The following is a 20,294-nucleotide window of genomic DNA, read 5'->3' as shown; positions in this document are numbered from 1 at the left end:
TTCAAAACACAAATCAGAACTGATTAAACTTTGTAAATTTATAAAGATGATCAACACAGGTATATGTGCTCCTGGCTAAAATGTACTTCATATATTGTTTTGTTTGTTCTGTCTTATGGTAAATATTGTACATAAATGTCTTCTCTATACCTATGTATATGGTTTATTGAGAATACAGATAAACATCTTAACTATACTATCTTATATAATTTCCTTCAACATTTTGCACCAAAAAATATCTTATTAACCATTGTTTCCCTTGTACACATCACCTTCCTTAATGACGCTTTGTCAATGATCTGTTACGCGACCTAACGCAAGACATATTATAGTCAAGAACTTGGGCAGGTCTATATATTTTCCACTAGCGGTAGTTGATGACTCTATATGTTGTTCAAATTTATCCTGATGTTTCGCGTGAACACATTTTTAATGAGTTGATTGTTACAATAACTACACATCTTGAGAAATATAAATAGGTTTTGGACTGCATATATTGCAAGAATGAACATGATGAAATAATGTTTGAGTGTATTGATGTGCTTGTGGTAAATTAAGACAACAGTTTATAGATATTTATGAATATTTGTATACGGAATCAAATTTGTAGTTATACTTGACATATATAGAGAAAAGTATTATAAATGACGGGAAATAAACTATGTTCATAAAAAAAATTCCAGTCAAAACGTTTCTGTAGTCTGCATACATGTACACTATAATTTTGACATCTTACACCATCACAAATCTATCCTTGTTTTGGTAACGAGGTCAGTGTTCAATTGAGATTAAATAATATTCGTGACGTTTAAATTATGTGCACATATACATTTATTTAGTCATAAGATATTGAACAAACAAGAGATTTAAAATTCGATACTTGACTGATCAATAGGGCATTAAATTGTCTTTAGTGTACTTATAGTGTCTATTTTCTTGTTAGGGATGAAGGATGCATATATACCCTACCACCTTCTTTCTGTGTTTTTGTTTGATGTTTTTCTTTGTATCGATCTGATGAGTTAAGCCTTTTTTAACTGATTTTTATAGTTTGTACTTATGTTGTGCTGTTACACCACTGTCCCAGGTTAGGGGAGGGTTGAGCGCTCACAAACATGTTTTACCCCGCAACATTCTTTATGTGCCTGTCCCAAGTCAAGAGCCTGTAGTTTAGTGGTTGTCGTTGGTTCACGTCTATCACATATTTGTTTTTCGTAAATTGTTTTGTTATAAATTAGGCCGTTGGTTTTCTTAATTGAATTGTTTCACATTTTTCATTTCGGGGCCTTTAATCATTGTTAATAGCCGACTATACGGTATGCGTTTTTCTCATTGTTAAAGACCGTACGGATGCCTATAATTGCTTACATTCACTTCATTTGAACTTTGAAGATAGTTGTCTCATTGGCAATCATACCACATCTCCTTATTTTTATATTCAACGTTAAAGACAATTCTAAATAACTGTCAGATGCTGGGAAAAAATGAAGCGAAGGCCCGCAAGGCCAGTGCCCATTATTTCCCAGGAATACACCGTTATTTGAACTTTCGCTTAATCAAAATACAACTTTGATATTAAAAATAATTTTTCATAACTTTATTTGATTTTTAACGGTTTTCCTTTCGTTTGCCGCGTATTGTACCCAAAGAAACGGCAGGAAGAATATTAAGATAAAGCTGACCATCTACTCACTTATCAGAGTTTTTATAAATAAAGGTATATAGTACACTATATTTCTTCAAGATTGACTTTATAAGTCATTGAATAAGCAAGTCTTTCTTGTAATGGGAAATGGATAGTATTCGTTTTTACCCGCTTGATTACTATATATGACAGAAATTCAACCAGGAAATGCAACAGAACATAAATTTTGATTTTTTATCTTTTTAAATATAACTCAAATAGAATATTAGGTGTACTGTGCATCGTTGACAGCGAATATTTTAGTTGGTTTTAATGAATACGATATCATATTTTATACGATTGAATTCTGTCTCGGAATTTAACACCTTTTGTTAATAACGAGATATATATGTTCAATGATTTCATTTAGTGCAGTACGTTGCCATTTTTCCCAAACGGACGATCCTACCTTTAAATCCACAATCAGGGGTTTTAGTAAATTTTGATATTTTTTTCAATTTCCCGTTTCGTTAGTTTAAACAGTATTTATTAATAAAAATTACAACAATATAGTATTACAATGTTACATGAAATTCAAATATGGGATTCGGAAACAAGTTTGGAAAAACTTTTATAAATCTATCTCCCCAAAAAAAACATCTATTTAACAAACAATATGACCTGCCAACAGTATATTAAGTTTAAGGTAACATATAATAAATTTGAATAAATACCAAGAAAAAAAAAAAAAACACTAACGAAACAATAACGTTTCGTTATTTAGAAATATTTCCTCGGGTGAACACTTTTTAAGAAAAGTGTCCATCAAAATATCCAAAGAGGAGAAAACGTCCGGATGAATGAAAATCAACAATGGAAAATAACTCTACATTTATGAAAAGTAATGAAGCGTTTGAACAAAAATCAACGTCACAGTTGTATTCAAGTTGTAGTACAGTAGGTCGAAATAAGCAATTTTAAGTGTTACGTTGCTAAGAATATAGCAAAGTGCCCTCGACCAATCAAAGTGAAGAATTTGCATGGTGTTCCTTAATTGTGAAGAATGAATTTAAACATGTTCTTAAAAGACAGGATTATTAATTGAAAGTTGATTTCACTTTTGATACAAGCAACAAAAAAAAAATAAGTTTGAAATTTACTTGTGCAGTATACATGTAATTGGCAATTCAAAATCACAAAAAAGCAATATCAAAGCAATGTGAAAGAAGGAAAAGAATAAAAATCTAAAATTAAATTTAACCTTAATCTTTAGCTAATACACTTACCAAAAATCAGATTACCGTATCCACAGTTAGTAGGAATAGTCATTTCCAATATACCGGTACAAACATGAAATCGAATTACAAATGTAACTTTTGAATTTCTCAAAAAAAACCTTTTATTTTAATTGTTAAATTTTAGTGTATTAAGTAGTATTTGATGTAAAAAGCTGGAAGAAAATTGGTTGTGGAATGCAATTTAGTTATAACTCTGATTTTGAATTTATTAATTTGATTTGTAAATAAACAAAAAGATAATTCCTCATTAGATTATTACATAATTTACACTCATACTCACAATTACGAAATGTATACAATTTCTACTATTTCATTGTACCGTTGTGTCAACTAATGTCTAAAACACAATTTATTAGAATTTCCCAAACTAAAAGTAAGTCCTCACATTACTAAGACTAATACATAAATAAAATACACACAAAGGGAGTCATTGCACTAACAATGAAACAAATTTTTGAACAAAACCAATCAAGAGATCATTTGAGCCTTGAGCACATTACAATATTCTAAGTTTGTAAGAGAATGATTATCCCTTTCTCATGATAAGTACTCGCTAACGCTCGTACTTAATCACGAAGAAAGGGATTATCATTCTCTTACATATGCATGTTTATTGAAGTTAAAATTGATAATGAAATGGGGAATGTGTCAAAGAGACAACAACCCGACCAAGGAGAAGAATTTTATTGAAGTTGTCTAGTTAAATAATCTGACCTGAAGTATTTTAAATGCCAGTAAACTTTTTTTAAAAGTGTTTGGAAGTTTACGAATAATTATCAGTTAGCGTTATGCATGTTATGACAGGTTCCCCTTGTAGGTTCCTCATGCTTGTAAAAAACACAATCAGTGACTATTAACCAAAGAACGGGGACCTAAGATGAATGAACTATCATATTACGCCGTCTAAATTTTCTGACACTGCTATCATTTGATCAAACTTTCCTGGAATTTGATATTCATTTTTATAGTTCATAACATATTGTTGAAAACACTAAGTCGGTAAACATGTTTGCGATGTTCCCCTTATATAATAATTATAGTGAACCGTATCAAAGGACAATAAAAATGGAGGACAAAAGATATATGTACAACAATGTGGGATTTATCCTGTGTAAATAAGTGGACCGTATCAAATCAAATTTAGGTGTTTGTTTATTTTAATTTTTCTCCACAGGCTTAGAAATAATGAATAGCACATTTCGTTTTTCATTTACATTTTACATACCTAGTTCCTGTTTCAATCTATTCCAGATGTCGTGGTTTGTCTGCAACGAGGATAAAATTTTAGCTGTGCATGTAAAGCCGGTCATATTTGTTAATTTCTTCTGATGAACCTTAAGAACCATTAAAAAAAAAGCACTTGGCAATGTGAAAAATAATACTGATTTAATTCTGACGCATTAAGATTATAATTACATGAAAAATATTTAGAAGTAAACAGAGACAAAGATAAATATTTTGTCAGAGCTGATCCGACAGACGCAGCCAAAAAGAAATGTATTTCGATCTGTCAAAATACCAACCACAGCTGAAAAATTCTTACAGAAATATTTACCAGAGTATATAGTACTTAGATGACAAACTGAGAGAGAAATACTGGACTGTAAATGAAGTGAAGAAGGAAAGTCTTATTGGAGACAAGTGTTTGTTTTTTTTTGTTGTTGTTTTTTTTTTTTGAGAATTGTTTTTTGTGTGGTATTCGTTTAATACCAAGCGTAACTATAAGAATGTGTATATTAAAAAGACCAAACCAGATGAAACGTATGAATTCAATATCAATTATCTGACTTACTTTTTACATAAATGCTTTGATGGTAAAATGCAAACTTGTATTTACCTGTGCAATGTTATTACATCCTTGTGTGACTTTTGTGTGACCTTTAAAATTATTTAAATAACGGGTGCATTCACGTATTAGGGTAAGTGTAATGAATACATTCCGAATTAGAACTGTCAATTCATAGCACTGCATTTTCAAATTGTTATACTATTTTTTTTAAGGCTGAGTACTACAATTGTTTGTATGAATGTAGTAAGTGCTGTTATGCGTTATAAATTGTACTTATCTATTTTTTGAAAAGAAAATAGTCTCCAATAATTCTTATATGATTTGCATAATAGGGAATACGTTGATATGATTGGTCGAAAGAGCTTCCAGTAGTTCCCTTGACGTGATTTATTTTTCGACAGACGACGTTGACGGAACTACTTTTTATAACCAATGTAAACAAGATGGCGGCGATAATAACACAATCCGGCTCGATGTTAAAAATATTTATTTTCACTTCGCGTTCATCATTTTATATCAAATAATAAACACATAACATAAATTTGAATGATAATAAGATATTTTTGTAGTTTATTTTTTTATCAGATAGAAAATTCATCAAAAAATATATTCACGTGCCAGACCAATTCAATGACACAAATATACAATTTACGTGTGATAGAGATTACGAGTGAAGAAATTAAATTCCTTATCTCCAATTCTAAAGAATTATAAGGATTAAACGCATTTTTAAAGGAATTTATTGGTGTATAAACATGACCAAGTCACTAACAAAAATACCATAAAAGTAGTTCGGACTTGTTTTTGTTTGTGAGTGAATTGGTCGAGTGAATACACCAATAAATTCCTTAAAAAAGGCATTTAACTCTAAAATGCTTATACATTTATAGAACCCAGAACAGCTGAGACAGCATCAATCAATCAAAAACAACAATAATCACGACAAATTTGCTTATTTCAAACATGCACATCTAACATACTATAGTTAGTTTGCTTTTGGAATTGAGCCAATTTTTTTTACCCAAAACGGAATAACTTATTCATAGATTTTCATGCATTATATTTCATACTAGTGTATTGTTTGATCTGTTATTTCCTTGAATAAAAAAACAACAGGAATTAATTATATGATATAAATCATTTGCTTATTTAAGTGGGAAGATAAATATTAACAACATACAGCATACGCCATATAACGTTCTACTTGGGAGTCAGGTATGTTTGCAATATTTTATGTTTTAATCTTAATCTAAATGATATTATTATACTTTACTATAGTAACCAGTAATAAAATAATTAAGATATTACTGTATGATTTTATTCCTTCAAGGAGAATAACCCCTTTCCCCGCGGCAGATTGCCCGTAGGCTAAATAGCTGTTTGGGAATATGCGCGTTGGCAAAATAACTGTTCGGAAATATCCGCGTATCCTCTTTTAAATTTGGGAAACATTTGCACGTCAAAATAAAAACAAGTTGGTGACGTCATATCGTTTATTGACGTCTGGAAATTATGGCGACCGCCTCAAGATTTGGCTGAAGATTTTTAAGGTGGACCATTGGTGTATATTTCCTCAGATAGAATTTTCTTATACTTTGCCAAAATGTAGATTTTTCCATGCTTTTTTCAAAAACATAATAAAAAGTATGGGTTGCCGTGGTTTTTTTCAAGCTACAAGTCATGCAAAATTGCCCAAATTTGCATAGATTGTTCATGAAAAAACACTTTTTTGTGAATAAAAAGAAATCTATGAGATAGAATTTTGAAATAAAATATGAGAAGATAGGTTTTAGAATATGCTTTAAGAAAATAGAAAGAAAAAATGGTGTCACCGACATTGTTTTCTTGCTAGTAAAATTTGAAAATTTCCCTATCATTCCTTTATAAAAATTTTACTATTTGAGTTATATCCCCTTAAATGACCAAGTTGCAATTTGATTCAAACAAACACAAATACTTGGTATTTATTAAATCAGTCTAACAGATTATAGCCAATCGGTCTCAAAATTTGCTAATTTAAGCAAAGAACTACACCGATTGTGAACTGATATTTTACAATCCAAGATGGCGGTATACAGTTAATCTACCTTAAACAATAATCATATCTTTGTATTTTGTTCAGTATAATAATACAGTTATGGCCTTCATGAAAAGTTAATATCCAAAATTATTATATGTCGAAATGGTTATTTTCTCTCGGTCCTCGATTTAATAATTTTCGATATGAACTTTTCAGGAAGGCCATTTGTATATTATAGGTGATGTGTTTTTGTTAGATGTATTTCTATGTGTATCCCTTTGATGAGTTAAGCCTTTTTCAACTGATTTTTATAGTTTGTTCTTATGTTGTACTGTTACACCGCTGTCCCAGGTTAGGGGGAGGGTATGGCGCCAACAAACTAGTTTAACCCCGCCACCTGCTATATGTGCTTGTCCCAAGTAAGGAGGCTGTAATAGAGTGGTTGTTATTTGTTGCTGTTTATCACATTTGTTTTTCGTTCATTGTTTTTAGAGTGTGTTCTTGTTTTGTGCTGTTAGACCACTGTCTTAGGTTCGGGAGAGGGGTTGGCGCCATCTTACTAGTTTAACCCCGTCACATTCTGTATGTGCCTGTCCCAAGTCAGGAGCCTGTATTTCAGTGGTTGTCGTTTGTTGCTGTGTATCATATTTGTTCATGATTTTGTATATAAATTAGGCCGTTAGTTTTCTCTTTTGAATTCAGAGCCTTTTATAGCTGACTATGTGGTATGAGTCTTGCTCATTGTTGAAGGCCGTACGGTGACCTATAGGTGTAAATTTCTGTGTCATTTGGTCTCTTGTGGAGAGTTGTCTCATTGGCAATCATACCACATCTTTGTATTTTTTATATTGATAACAATATCAAATGTTTACCATCATTGAGGTATTTATGAAGCTCTATGTTTACTCTGGTTTTCAGTAAAGGTTAATGTGGTCCAATTTGATAAAGATAGATATATTTTTCATATCTTGCCAAAATTTAGTATATATCATGCAAACTTTGAAAGCCAAGTATATGTTATGTACAAGTTATCATTATGTAAAAATTATAATTTGTCCAAAAAAGTTGTACAAGTATAATTTGTATGTTGACTTTGTACAAATTATAATTTGTCCAAAAAAGTTGTACAAGTATAATTTGTATGTTGACTTTGTACAAATTATAATTTGTCCAAAAAATGCTTTAATAATTGTACTAAAATTCACTTATAACTTGTACAAAAGAGGGACGAAAGATACCAGAGGGACAGTCAAACTCATATATCGAAAACAAACTGACAACGCCATGGCCAAAAGTAAAAAGACAAACAGACAAATAATAGTACAGATGACACAACATAGAAAACTAAAGACTAAGCAACACGAACCCCATCAAAAACTGGGGGTGATCTCAGGTGCTCCGGAAGGATAAGCAGATCCTGCTCCACATGTGGCACCCGTCGTGTTGCTTATGTTATAAAAATCCGGTAAATAGTATAATTCGGTGGGTCATATTCGTGAAAAGGGAAGTGTATTGTAGTTACGACATAAGGAACATATCCACGACATAAGGGACACAAGGAACATACAAAGGATATATGATAATTTAGCATGATAGAAAAAATGTCATTTTATATTTTTTAACAGTAATACATTTTAATTTTCTTGCGGTAAGCTTTTTTGTATTCAACTCTTCTTGAACACTTTTAGACTGTTCATTATTTTGGGGTCAATTATTTTGATAAGTTGTCACCGGTGTCTGTGAACACTCTTTTGGTTGTTTACTCATGTGATGAAATAGTGTAAACATGGCCAGCATTGTTGATCAGCAGGATAAATTTGTCCAAGAAATTCTGAACCTAGCAAATAATAATACATGGACGCACAATCATGTGTTAACCAAGGATTTTTGGTACTGCATTGGAACAGCTGTAGGAATTTTAACAGAATATTTGTCTATAATTCATATTGAAACTGTTAAAGACACATGTTTATTCACAGCAATGGTTAATGAGCTTCAATTTTCGCTACGTGTAGCAGTTAAAAGTTAAAAAGTTTTAAAAACTTTTGGTCAGGGTTTCTTTCATGTAAATACAAAAAGGGAGGAGGGGGGATGCATCACTTTTTAATGTAAAACAAGAAATTATTTGTATCTGGAATAATTTTTAATTTTGGAAAATTGATAAAAAATGTATGGTAAAAACTAACCCAATTAAAGAAGGCTTGCCATGCATGCACGACTAAAAAAGGGAAGATAGTTAGTTCATACTGAAAAATCAGTGAAAAAAACTGGAACCTAAGCCATGCGCTAAAGTTGGGTTCGTTTTCATCATACATTTCTGATCAGTTTCCCAGAATTCAAAATTATTCCAGATTAAAAAAATTCCTTGTTTAAATGTAAAAAGCAAAAGATGTTGTGGAATTCCCGATCCCATAATTCTCTCACATACTCTAACAAATGATACATAACTATTTTTTTTTGTATTTTGTAAATAAGGTTTACGGAGTGGTCATAGAAATGCTATAGGGTGTATCAATGTGTTTTTTAAACCAAATCCATATTATAAATTGTTGTACAAGTTATAAGTGAATTCTAGTCAAATGTTGTACAAACTGTAATTTGTACTAGCACTTTTTGGACGAATTACAATTTGTAAAAAGTTAAAATACAAATTACAATTTGTACATTTTTTTTGTTTACCACTAATTTGTACATTTTTTTTGTTTACAATTATAATTTGTACAAAATGATAACATGTACACAACAGATATATAACGATATTATATTCGGCTATAATTGTTGGGGCATCTTTTGGTTTAATCGGCTCTTCAACGTTTGAATTAGAATTCGGAATTTCAAATATGCTGTCGTCGAGCATCAATGAAAAGACATATATTGTCGAAATGCTCATCTGGGGGAGTAGAATTGGCACCGTTTGTATTGTTAAAGAAGATAAAAGATCAACTCTACCTCTCCTGTTATTCAAGGTTAAACATTTTTATATCGATGAAAACATTCTTTTCAAGTCAAAAATACTGAGCTTATAAATAAATTCAATATTTTTTTTATTCATTCAAATGAAAAGTCTTACAAATGAATTCCTTTTCAGTATCAAATATTCTAATTTTACAAATAAATCTAGGCTGATCATTTGCAGCTATTAGCAATCAAAATTAAGCCAGATCAACGTAAGACGCAAATGTACAACATACTACCTAATTAATCTACTGATGACAATATTAACACTTTTAATCGCACAATAAAACATGAAACTTCACATTTCAGACCGGTTTCAATTGTATAATCAGGGAAATACCAGGGATGTTACCAGTTGTAATGGCAACGTTGCTTCTATTGATAGTGTTAATGACGTTATAAATTGGCTGAATGTCTTAACTGCCATATTTAGCTCTGGTTTAAAATTTTCAAAAAATCCTTTTTTCTGTATAACTCTTTTGCTTTCTGTGGAATCCTGGAAAAATGTATATACGGGAAAACATAAAATAATGGTGTCTGATCTTTAGAACATCATTTATGTTTTACGAGACATATTACATTTACATTTAAGATGCTGGTAAAGACTTTGATCGATGAAATTATTCGAAAGTCGAGATACTATTGAGTTGTAGTCTGTAAGTCGTTTTTACATCTGACGTACAGCCACTTTCTGTTAACCGATAGTTTGAAATCTAAAAACACATATTATGGCCAATATTTTGTAGAATAATAAAATAATAGCGGAATATCGTCTATAGCAGACAGTAATTAAAATGTTTGTTTTATATTAATTTTGAAAAAAAAAATATTTGTACATAAGATGCTGTGTATTATCCTTTATTGGAACCAATGAAGTTTTGAGCTTTTTGTGGTGTAAAAAGACATATTGTACATTTAATTCCAATTAAAGTTGGGACCATTTATCTTCACAGTTAAGTCTAGTACAATATTTTCTATTAACACTTTATACATATCTTTCGAGCCTTTGTTTGATTAAAATCTATGTTCTTATAATAATTGGAATAATTTGTTCTTGAATTTTATAATTATTTCAAAACAGAGGTTGGGGTTCTCCGAGAGTGAGCTATAGTATTTCAAATTGACAGATCTTAGCTAAAATAACTAGACAACAAAAGTAGTCTTTGGATATTTATTTCATAGTTTTAACTAAGAAACTATGATTGATGTAGCATTAATGACCTATATATAGTCAAATGCGTTTTGTTTAAATATACTTTGTCACTTTTTTTGGTCTTTTGGAAAATGTTGTTTGTGCTGTATTTAGACCCCTTTACCAAGACATTTGTTTTGCATGTACATGTATAAAAACTACGTTTTTTATCCAACGCAATCATAGGTTTGAACGTTGTTTTCAATTTAGACTTGTTTATGATATAAAGTTAATATACATGATTCATTTGATTTTGTGATTAAAGACCAAAAAGATGTAATCTAGCGAATTGATAAAACTTTAAAGTTTAATACCTGCATTTTTTCTTAATTAACTAAATTCTGTATTTGACCGTTTTTTTGTTTGTTCATGAATTAACTAAACACATTCTTTTTTATAAGAATTCTATACGGTTTGATAAATGTTTATAGACAAGACAAGTCAATATTTTATTTAAGTCTCACCTCTTCATTTTATAAAACATTCAAACAGTTAATAAAGCATAATCATAAAACATACAAGAGCCACTCTAAAAAGAGTTATGAGAGACTATCTAAAATGTATATACATTATGTACAATAAAATTAGCTATATAAAATACATATTTTTTTCAATAAAATGTCATTGCAGATTTTGGCAGTATAAAAGTACATATTTTCATCTGTGAATAAAAATATAAATTTATCGTCATCAGACAAATGCCAAATTCGCCAAATTCATTTTTGAACAGTCTGTAAATACGTAGTTTGCTACGCTCGTTTGACGATAAATCATTAAACCATTGTTCTTTAAATCTATTAAAACAGATATTCTCAATATTTTTTATAACATGTTTATTAATAACTATATCAATCTATTCCTACGTATTTACCACGGTAATAGGAGTCTCATGTGAGTTTTAATGATAATAAAGTAAAGCTTTGGCTTAAAAGTACACCAAAAAGTTTGTAGATTATGTTTGAGTTTGAAATGTTGATACATAACATTTGATGTACTTTCAATATTCAACGTTTATCAATATATAAATTCTGACAAAACACTTTGATTTCAAAGTGACGGTGAATTGTATAGTATATTAAGATAAACTTTACATGGTCTAAATGAAAACGTATCAATTACAATCAACAAATTTAGATTTAAGTAATGATTTTTTATTTAGATTTATAAACGAAGTAAGACATCATTTATTAAAGAAACTGGGTCAAATAAATATTAGTAAATTACAAAACATTGATAATGAGTGTGATACTATATCCTTTTTCAGTCCATATCGTTCGTCACCATAGGCTGTTTACATGTAGTGACAAACATGTAATAAGATTAGACATTTTTTTAATACAATAAATTAACAGATCCATAATCTGTATGTAGTTATCTAGTTCTTTTATTTAATCTACAGGTCAAAACTGTATAACTCACTATTTTGAAAACATATATGTATAAGCAAAAAAAAAAAAAAAAAAAAAAAAAAAAAAACATTAGAAGTTTAATTTTAGTTATACATCAATGAATTCAGACGTAACTATAGAAAATAAGCCACCGTCATCAATCTTCAACCAAAATAATGCCTTTCTGTTAGTTATACGAACAGTTCAATGAATAAAAACCAACTGCAGGTACTAAGAAAATATTATTTGTTCGTACAGCCTGTCAAATTAGCCAACATTCTAGTGGTAGTATGATGTAACTACTACACAAAATGTATTATTAATTCTTTTAGATTCAAGGCCGTGCACTCTACAAAGAGATGCATAGTTAATATCCATGTAATTGTCACATCTCAGTTTAACATCTTTTAAACATTTGAAGGTCCCTACTATGTATTGGCTACCTGAACTACAAAACAAGTTAATCATCTTTTCGCCCCAGCTTCAAGTAACTGTTCTTCTTTTATTTTTATTTACTAAGAACTTGTTACCATACTTAAATTAAGGTATTGCTGTTAACTTTGTAATGAAGCCTATGTTAAGAGTTTAATATTTACCATTATTTATGTAATGTAAAAATCTTAGACTAATTAGATTAATTGATGGTTCTTTCAATTTGGTTGACAGTGAAGACATTTCGAAAACTCGACACAACACTTCCACACCGTCTTATCAAACAGAAGTTTTCTCTTTTGTGACATTGTTACTAGAAAAATCTGAATGCAGATTTATTTGCTGAATCGCTTTGTTTAGCTTCTTCTGTAATGAAAAACTTTAAGGTTAACATAATGCTAGATATACTTGTTTGAATATTGATGAAATGACAAAAGCTATACATTATCACCTTGACAACATTTATGTAAGTTTCGGCAAAAGTTTTTAGACAGTTTTAATGTGTTCCCATGGCCACCAATTGCGTCCTTTGAATATTAGACTTGTTTCTGTCTTGTCATGAGTCATAATGTATGGCCGAACTTACAGATCTTAAAAACAAAACAAAAGTAAACGACACATAAATTTGTCGTGTCCTGTTTTTAATTCTCCAAGGCCCCTTTTTACAATGTATATATTCCAGCTGGATCGTTAAGCCCATGTCTGTAGCGACTTTTTAGATTTCATAGATTTCGTAGAAGATAATCTATGTATAAAGTAAAAAAAAGTCAGGGATTTCATACCCATAAGATACTATTACTAAATTCTTTCATAGTTACAAAGATTTGATTTCGAAATCCGCAAACGTCAGCTGTACTGTTCTTTATTTATTGTTCGGACACAGCTGGAGCCGCCAGCTCACCCATCCGTTAGACTATGTTAAATGTTAAAAATAAAGAACATTTAACTTACCAAACATGCCAAAATACCCCAAGCAAATACCAAATAAGATTAGGCAAACAAACAATACCAGAACATACAGGTATTGGTTTATGAGGTGTATTTCCTGTGAAGAAAACATTACTTTCATCGAAATAACAATGAGGAGATGTTGCGATGTAATTCATACTAACATCATATAATACCATAAAAACACATAATAATTTCTAACAAAATAACAACTTGTACACGTCTTAACGTACTCCATATAACGAAAAAGTAGGTTTTCGAACACGGAGTAAAAAAACAACAATTACAAAACATTAATGCATACTAATTCCATCAATAAACAACCTTCATTCAGGAATATATAATACAAAATAGAATGAATACATATTTTGTTTTATAACAACAGTTCTTATTTTTTTTCAGCTAGCCCCATGCAATTTATAGCTTCTGCTGTTTTTGTGCTGCACGGTAATGACAAATTTATATATTTTCTTTTGAAAAACTAAAAAGTGTTATTATTCCTGCTGTATCAATAATAAAGTGCTATATCAATAAAAATCAACATTTGTTGAAATCTCTGTTAAATAATTTCGGGTTTACAGACTAATGGAAAAGTATTTAAGAATCACATGTACTTAAAAGTAGCAAAATATGATGCAAGAATGATGGTGAGTGTCTCATTTGATTTGTGCATCATAAATTTATCGAATAACTTCTAGATTGAGTTTTGATTCTCCAAAATGATTATAATATATGGCTTCCTACAATTTGTTTTTTTCAAATATGGTGAAGAGTTCACTCGAACCAACTATTTTAAGCAAACATTCTTTTTATTCATGATAAAATGTGCCAAATATAAATTATTTAGATTCCACAGGTCTATTTAATTCTTTCGTGGACTTGTTTTCCAGACGGCCATTCGATTTTGTTAGGTCCGCTTTGAATTTACTTTGGAGTTCTGTACTTTGTTAAAATGTTTTTTTTTACTAATATTATGTTGACGTTTGCTCGCGATTATACAAACAGCAGTTTACGGAGTTCAACATGTTCAAGTACAAAAAAAATGTAATAAAACACAAACAATACTAAAATTGCTCATGAAAAGTAACAAAAATATTCAAAACGATTTAATTTGAAATGATATAGATATACGTGGAGAACAAATTAGCTCAGTAATTAAATAGATAAATAACTAACTGAATGAATAAGAAAATAAAAATTAATAGATTAATGGTTTCCAAAAACGTCTTTGACTCCTACAAACCTTGTGAAGATTACTGTCGAACCAACTATCATGCATTGTGCAATTATAACCAGAAAATCTTTCGTTCAAAAGTTGTAATGGGTGATTTGTATATTTGTATATCTTATGACTTTAATTGTCATTTTTAACAAAGATCTAGTACTTTCCGAGTTTCGATACATTACCCAAATTACATTATTATTATAATTACAATTATAAATATTTAGAAAACGGGTGTATACCCGCAAGCGTCATTCCTCTATTTACACAAATTATCACATATTTACAACTTCTCATACAATCAAATTGTTTGAATTTCAATTATAAAAGGTATAGCACATACTTTTGTCTTTTTACTAAAAAAAAACTATGCACAAATTGTCACCAGGGTGATATTTCATTGTATTGTTATCAAGATATCAAAAACAACAAGTGCCATTGGCTATTTTGGAATATCATTTTGTGTCACTTGATCATGTTATCAGTGTATGTTATTAGACGTCATTGTTATTTCATATATTCTTCTATTAACATCCATGGTTTTCAAAAAGTATATTCATGAAGGATTAAAAAAATAAAGATAATTAACACAAAAACGAAATTCATATAGATAATCCAAAGAATGGATGATGTTAAATATGACAACACAAATCAAATAAAATATTTGGTAAGTCCCCAGGGATCATTGTATCCCCCTGCAATTTGATATTGTCCGAATAATTAGTAATCAAACCAAACATTTTATTGTTGATAATGTAAGGATGTATTGAATGATATATACAGTCAGTCCCCGGGGGTCATTTCCACCACTGTCATTTGAAAACGTTTAATATCTTATAAAATGTTAAATCCCAAACCCTCAACCATATGTTTTTGAGTTTGTCATGTCATCATAATATGAATGATATACATTATTAGTCCCCAGGAGTCATCACCAACCCCTGCCATTTTAGAATTTTAGAAATCTGAAATAGTTCAGATCACAACGCTACACCATTAAGTTTCTCGTTTATCATGTCAAGATGAATTGAATTATACATATTCTGACGGGTCATCCATAATTCCTGCTTTTAATGAATTTGTTTACATTACTTTTATTTTCTTTCTTGTTAATGGCCGAGATTCCAACCCCTTTAAATATACATGCGACGTAAATCTTTTGTTAAAACACTCCATTATTTTTTACAAATGGAGAATTATTTTCTATGTTCATGTTCATTCATCCGAACTATTTGCCCTCTGGGTATTTCAACGTGCACTTTCTTAAAAAAATTACCACCAATGGAAATAGGTCTAAATGATACGCGATATTGAATAAAGATGAAAACTTAGTAAAACGGCCGACAATATTTTTTTTAGTCGGGATCGTAGTAATACAATGACCACTAAATGTCTAATTATTAACAACCAGCTTTATTTGCGAGTCGTAATTCCATCGCATAAAATGTTATATAGTATTCTTTAAAGTTCAACAACAATATCAGCAGTGTGTTTTCCGTTGCAAATCTTGGCTGAATTTCTGTCACATATACATACCGTTGCATATTTGGTTGCCATAACTCTTCTGTGGATCTACAAGTTATTAACTATGTTAACGCAGTTGAAATCTTTTGTCATATTGAAAACATTAACATAATTCATAATGAAAATAAGAGGGAAAATATATTTCACTTAAAGATTTGCTTTTATTCACCTTGAGATATAAAATGTTGTATTTTGATTTTGTATCATTTAATATATACAATAGAAACAAAAGATTTACTCGGGTAATTTCTACAGAAATATTTTGGTTTAACAGAATGAATAGTTCAAGAAACTGAAATGGTCAAAATGGCGTATTCGGTATATTAATTAAATTTTCGTTGTTATAGATTGAATATAGAAATAATGATTATAATTTGTGGGGTATGAGTACATTTGAATAAAGCCTCTGTTTAATATTGGGCGTGGTTATTATTCAATATTCGACAGAAATACGTAATATAATCAAATTCATTCACTGTTGTTGTTATATGCACAGTGGCAAATATTACAGTTATATCGGCAAATGATGGAGTTAATCTTGAAATGTGTAAATGAAATTAGAAAGTAGTTTTTCTTTTAGAGTCATATGAGACTTCAAATTTAATAAAAGATTAGATATGTTTTATATACTTGAATGACTAAGTTTTACTTTAAAACAAGTGTACTTTATTCTTTTAAAAGAAATCCTTTATATTATTAACATCTTCATAAATGTACTGCTCTTGAATTTTTGTTTTCCCGTACACTAATTCGCGTATGCAGTGACCTTTACTACGAGACCTCTCGTTATGACTGCTGACACCGCACAGCGCATGTGCTAGAGGAACCTCGTGATGAAAGAATCTAAACAGACGTGCACTTGAAGCTAAATAGTTCATGCAATAACTGATTCTTAAAGAAGAAATGACATTAAATACACAAAATCACTTAACAACTGTTAAGGAAAAGTTTAATTAACAAATGATAGTGCATGTAAAATATATGAAAAAATATCATGGCTCTTTCAATTCACTTATTTTGTATGTTGTCTACATACTCTGTGTTGATCGTTTATCATTGCACAATTCGGTAAACATCGGCAAAAACTCGAAAGTTAATAAGCTTGCCATCAACAATCACTGAATGGCATATTATTTGTCGATAATACGTTATTGATTCGTAATAAATTCATAAAAAGTGCATACAGGACTTACTTTAGTATATATGCATGCGTTGGTTCAATCATTTTGAAAACATTATAACAACAAGAAACTCGTTCCATATGACTTTAGGTTAAAGACATACAAAACGAAATCCATCGTTCGGATTTGTCTATAAAACTTTTTTTGTTTCTTATCTGATGATGATAATATGGAAGAATGAAAAATACTTTCAGTTTTATCGGATTGCTATTTGAGACTCATATAGAAAATGCCTAAAAATTTTAAAAATTTTGTACCTTGTAATGAGCAAAGGGAAAAAATGTTGGGTGATGCATGAAACACTGTTTCTTATTTAACTTTATTTTATCTACTAGAATAATTTGAAATACAGAATCACATTTTGTTTAAAGAAATAACTTATAATCGAGCACACTTATTAGTTAAATAATCTATACTAAAGAGTAACATACCTTGAAATGTATTCTAGTTGTAAATTGATGGTCGGTTGATATATTTTTTTAGACGGTCTATTCTACATCCAGTACTTATCAAACGAAAGACACACATAATCCATTTAACATATATGTATACATATTATTTTTCTCTCCCGAAATCCACTTTAATGTTCATCATAACTGTTTCGCAATTATGGCCGAATTTACAACACAAATTTCACCCTGAGTACAGACAAACCTGTGCATCTGGAAAAGTATTAGAGCATGGCTGAACCTAGATAGATAAAATTTAAATACATGATAAGTTTCAGAATATTAAAAACTTTACTGGATTTTTCTATTCATTTTTTTTTCAATCCTGCAGAAGGTCCCAAAATAAACTAAGAGGTTCAATGAGCTCCCCTCATATAATACATGCTGTGAGTTGTATTGATTTAAATGGACAATAGATGGACAATAGACATATCCAAACAATATTTGATTTAAAGTGTGTATCTGAGTGGACCGAATCAAATGAAAATTAGGTTTTAGTTTATTTTGCTATCTTCTGCAGACTGGAAAATACACATCGAAATCCAGGTAAGTTTTTAATTTTCTGAAAAATAAACTACGTTTAACTTTTATATATCTAGGTCCAGCCAGACCTTAAAAAACGACGTTTAAGTCAAAATAGCGATTTATAGATTATCAATGATCTTTCAAACTCGGGGATATTTCTCGGTATCATCTCATCTCAGGGATGTCGCCCTTCTATGAGATTATAGCTGTGAAACACACTCTCGTTAGTTAGAAAAACCATTGATATTCTATAAATATGAACAATTGCATAATATGCCACTCATATCTCATTATAATGTTATATAATTAAACCATAATAAGCCCTTTTTGACATCTGTAATTTCGATTTAATATAGATATGAAATATCAAATGAGTAGTTTGTTTCATTACAGCGTTATGCGCGACTGCAGAATATTCGGAGACAATTCAATATGCAAATATTGATGAAAGTGTTCAATTAATATGCCAACAAAAGAAAGGAGCAGAAAGTCTAAGATGGCTACGTGATAGTTTAATTTTGTCAAATGAACAAAGAATAAACAACCAAAATCCCTCATATAGAAAGTTAACGATAGATATTAAATCAGATAGAAGCCAGTACAACCTGCAAATTGCCAATGTTACAGTCGATGATTTTGGGCTGTATCTTTGTGAAATACAAACAAACCAAGGAATATCAAGAAAAAGAGTAACACTTAAACAGAAAGGTAATAAACTAACAATTAAACTTTGTGATGCTATTAAAAGATCATTTTTAGTCGATAGATATGTCAGTATATCTAATTTACGAACAAACCAACCATACTTTTCTAGAAACAGACTTCTTCACAATCTCATGTAGAAAAAATTGAATTCTCGAATATCGTAGATTTTTGTCCTGAATTTAGAAGATTTATCTAGGACTTCCGTCTTATTTACTTTAATGTCTTGGGTATTTATTTCTCTGAGAGTGTGAACACAGCCTTATGTTACATGTTGCTCATGATCATTTGTAGAAAACCGCTTCTCGCAGGTCTGATGAGTAAGGACCTTGCAAATTTTTTTACAGTTTTTTGTTATGTTGTGCTCCTACGACGTCACTGTACCTAGTATGGATGAGGGTTGAAAGCTCAGATATATGTTCCACACCGCCACATTCTTAAAGTACCTATCCGAGGTCGGCAGCCTTCTGTTCAGTGGTTATCTGTTACCAGTCATTACTTAATAGCGTTATATATCTGTGACAATTTTCATAGTTTATCACGATATCAACAATTCGAATTGAAAGAAGAAATTCTGCAAACCGATGTACCTGGAGTCATTTTTGATCGATTTGCCAGGTTTGAATAATAGTTAACCACTATCGCCTTAGTTTTCTTAGGGTACGCATTACAACGATAAAAAAATTAAATAACAAATGTACCGAACTCCAAGGAAAATTCAAAACAGAAAGTCCTATATCAAATGGCAAAATCAAAGGCTTAAACACTTCAAACAAATGGAAAACAACTGTCATATTCCTGACTTGGTATAGGCATTTCCTAATGTAGAAAATAGTGGATTAAACCTGGTTTGATCAACTGGTACATTCTATATAGAATTTTATCATTTACATAATCAAAAGTATTCAAATACGTGTTTGCACTAGGAATAAAATAACTACTATGAAACCAGTCGGTGAGAGCAACCGGAATTGGAAGCGGGCCGATGTAAAAGCGAGGCGAAATATACCAAAGGGATATTCCAACTCATAAGTCGAAAACAAAC

The 20,294-nt window shown here is 30.3% G+C and overlaps 1 protein-coding gene across 1 annotated transcript in view; it reads right to left on the bottom strand.

Annotated features, from left to right (window-relative positions):
• The window catches only part of LOC127720810 (uncharacterized), a 110,219-nt gene extending 105,429 nt beyond the window's left edge, over window positions 1-4,790 (bottom strand). The window contains exons 1-2 of the mRNA XM_052227560.1: window positions 4,760-4,790; window positions 4,148-4,187 (exon numbers count right to left, since the gene is read on the bottom strand). The gene's annotated coding sequence lies outside the window, so the exon portion shown is untranslated. The remainder of the gene's footprint in view (window positions 1-4,147; window positions 4,188-4,759) is intronic.
• Between the last annotated feature and the right edge of the window lie 15,504 nt (window positions 4,791-20,294).

This window comes from Mytilus californianus, unplaced genomic scaffold, assembly GCF_021869535.1.
Source record: "Mytilus californianus isolate M0D057914Y unplaced genomic scaffold, xbMytCali1.0.p SCAF_11, whole genome shotgun sequence".
Taxonomy (NCBI): domain Eukaryota; kingdom Metazoa; phylum Mollusca; class Bivalvia; order Mytilida; family Mytilidae; genus Mytilus; species Mytilus californianus.
This window is presented reverse-complemented; position numbering and strand designations above follow the sequence as displayed.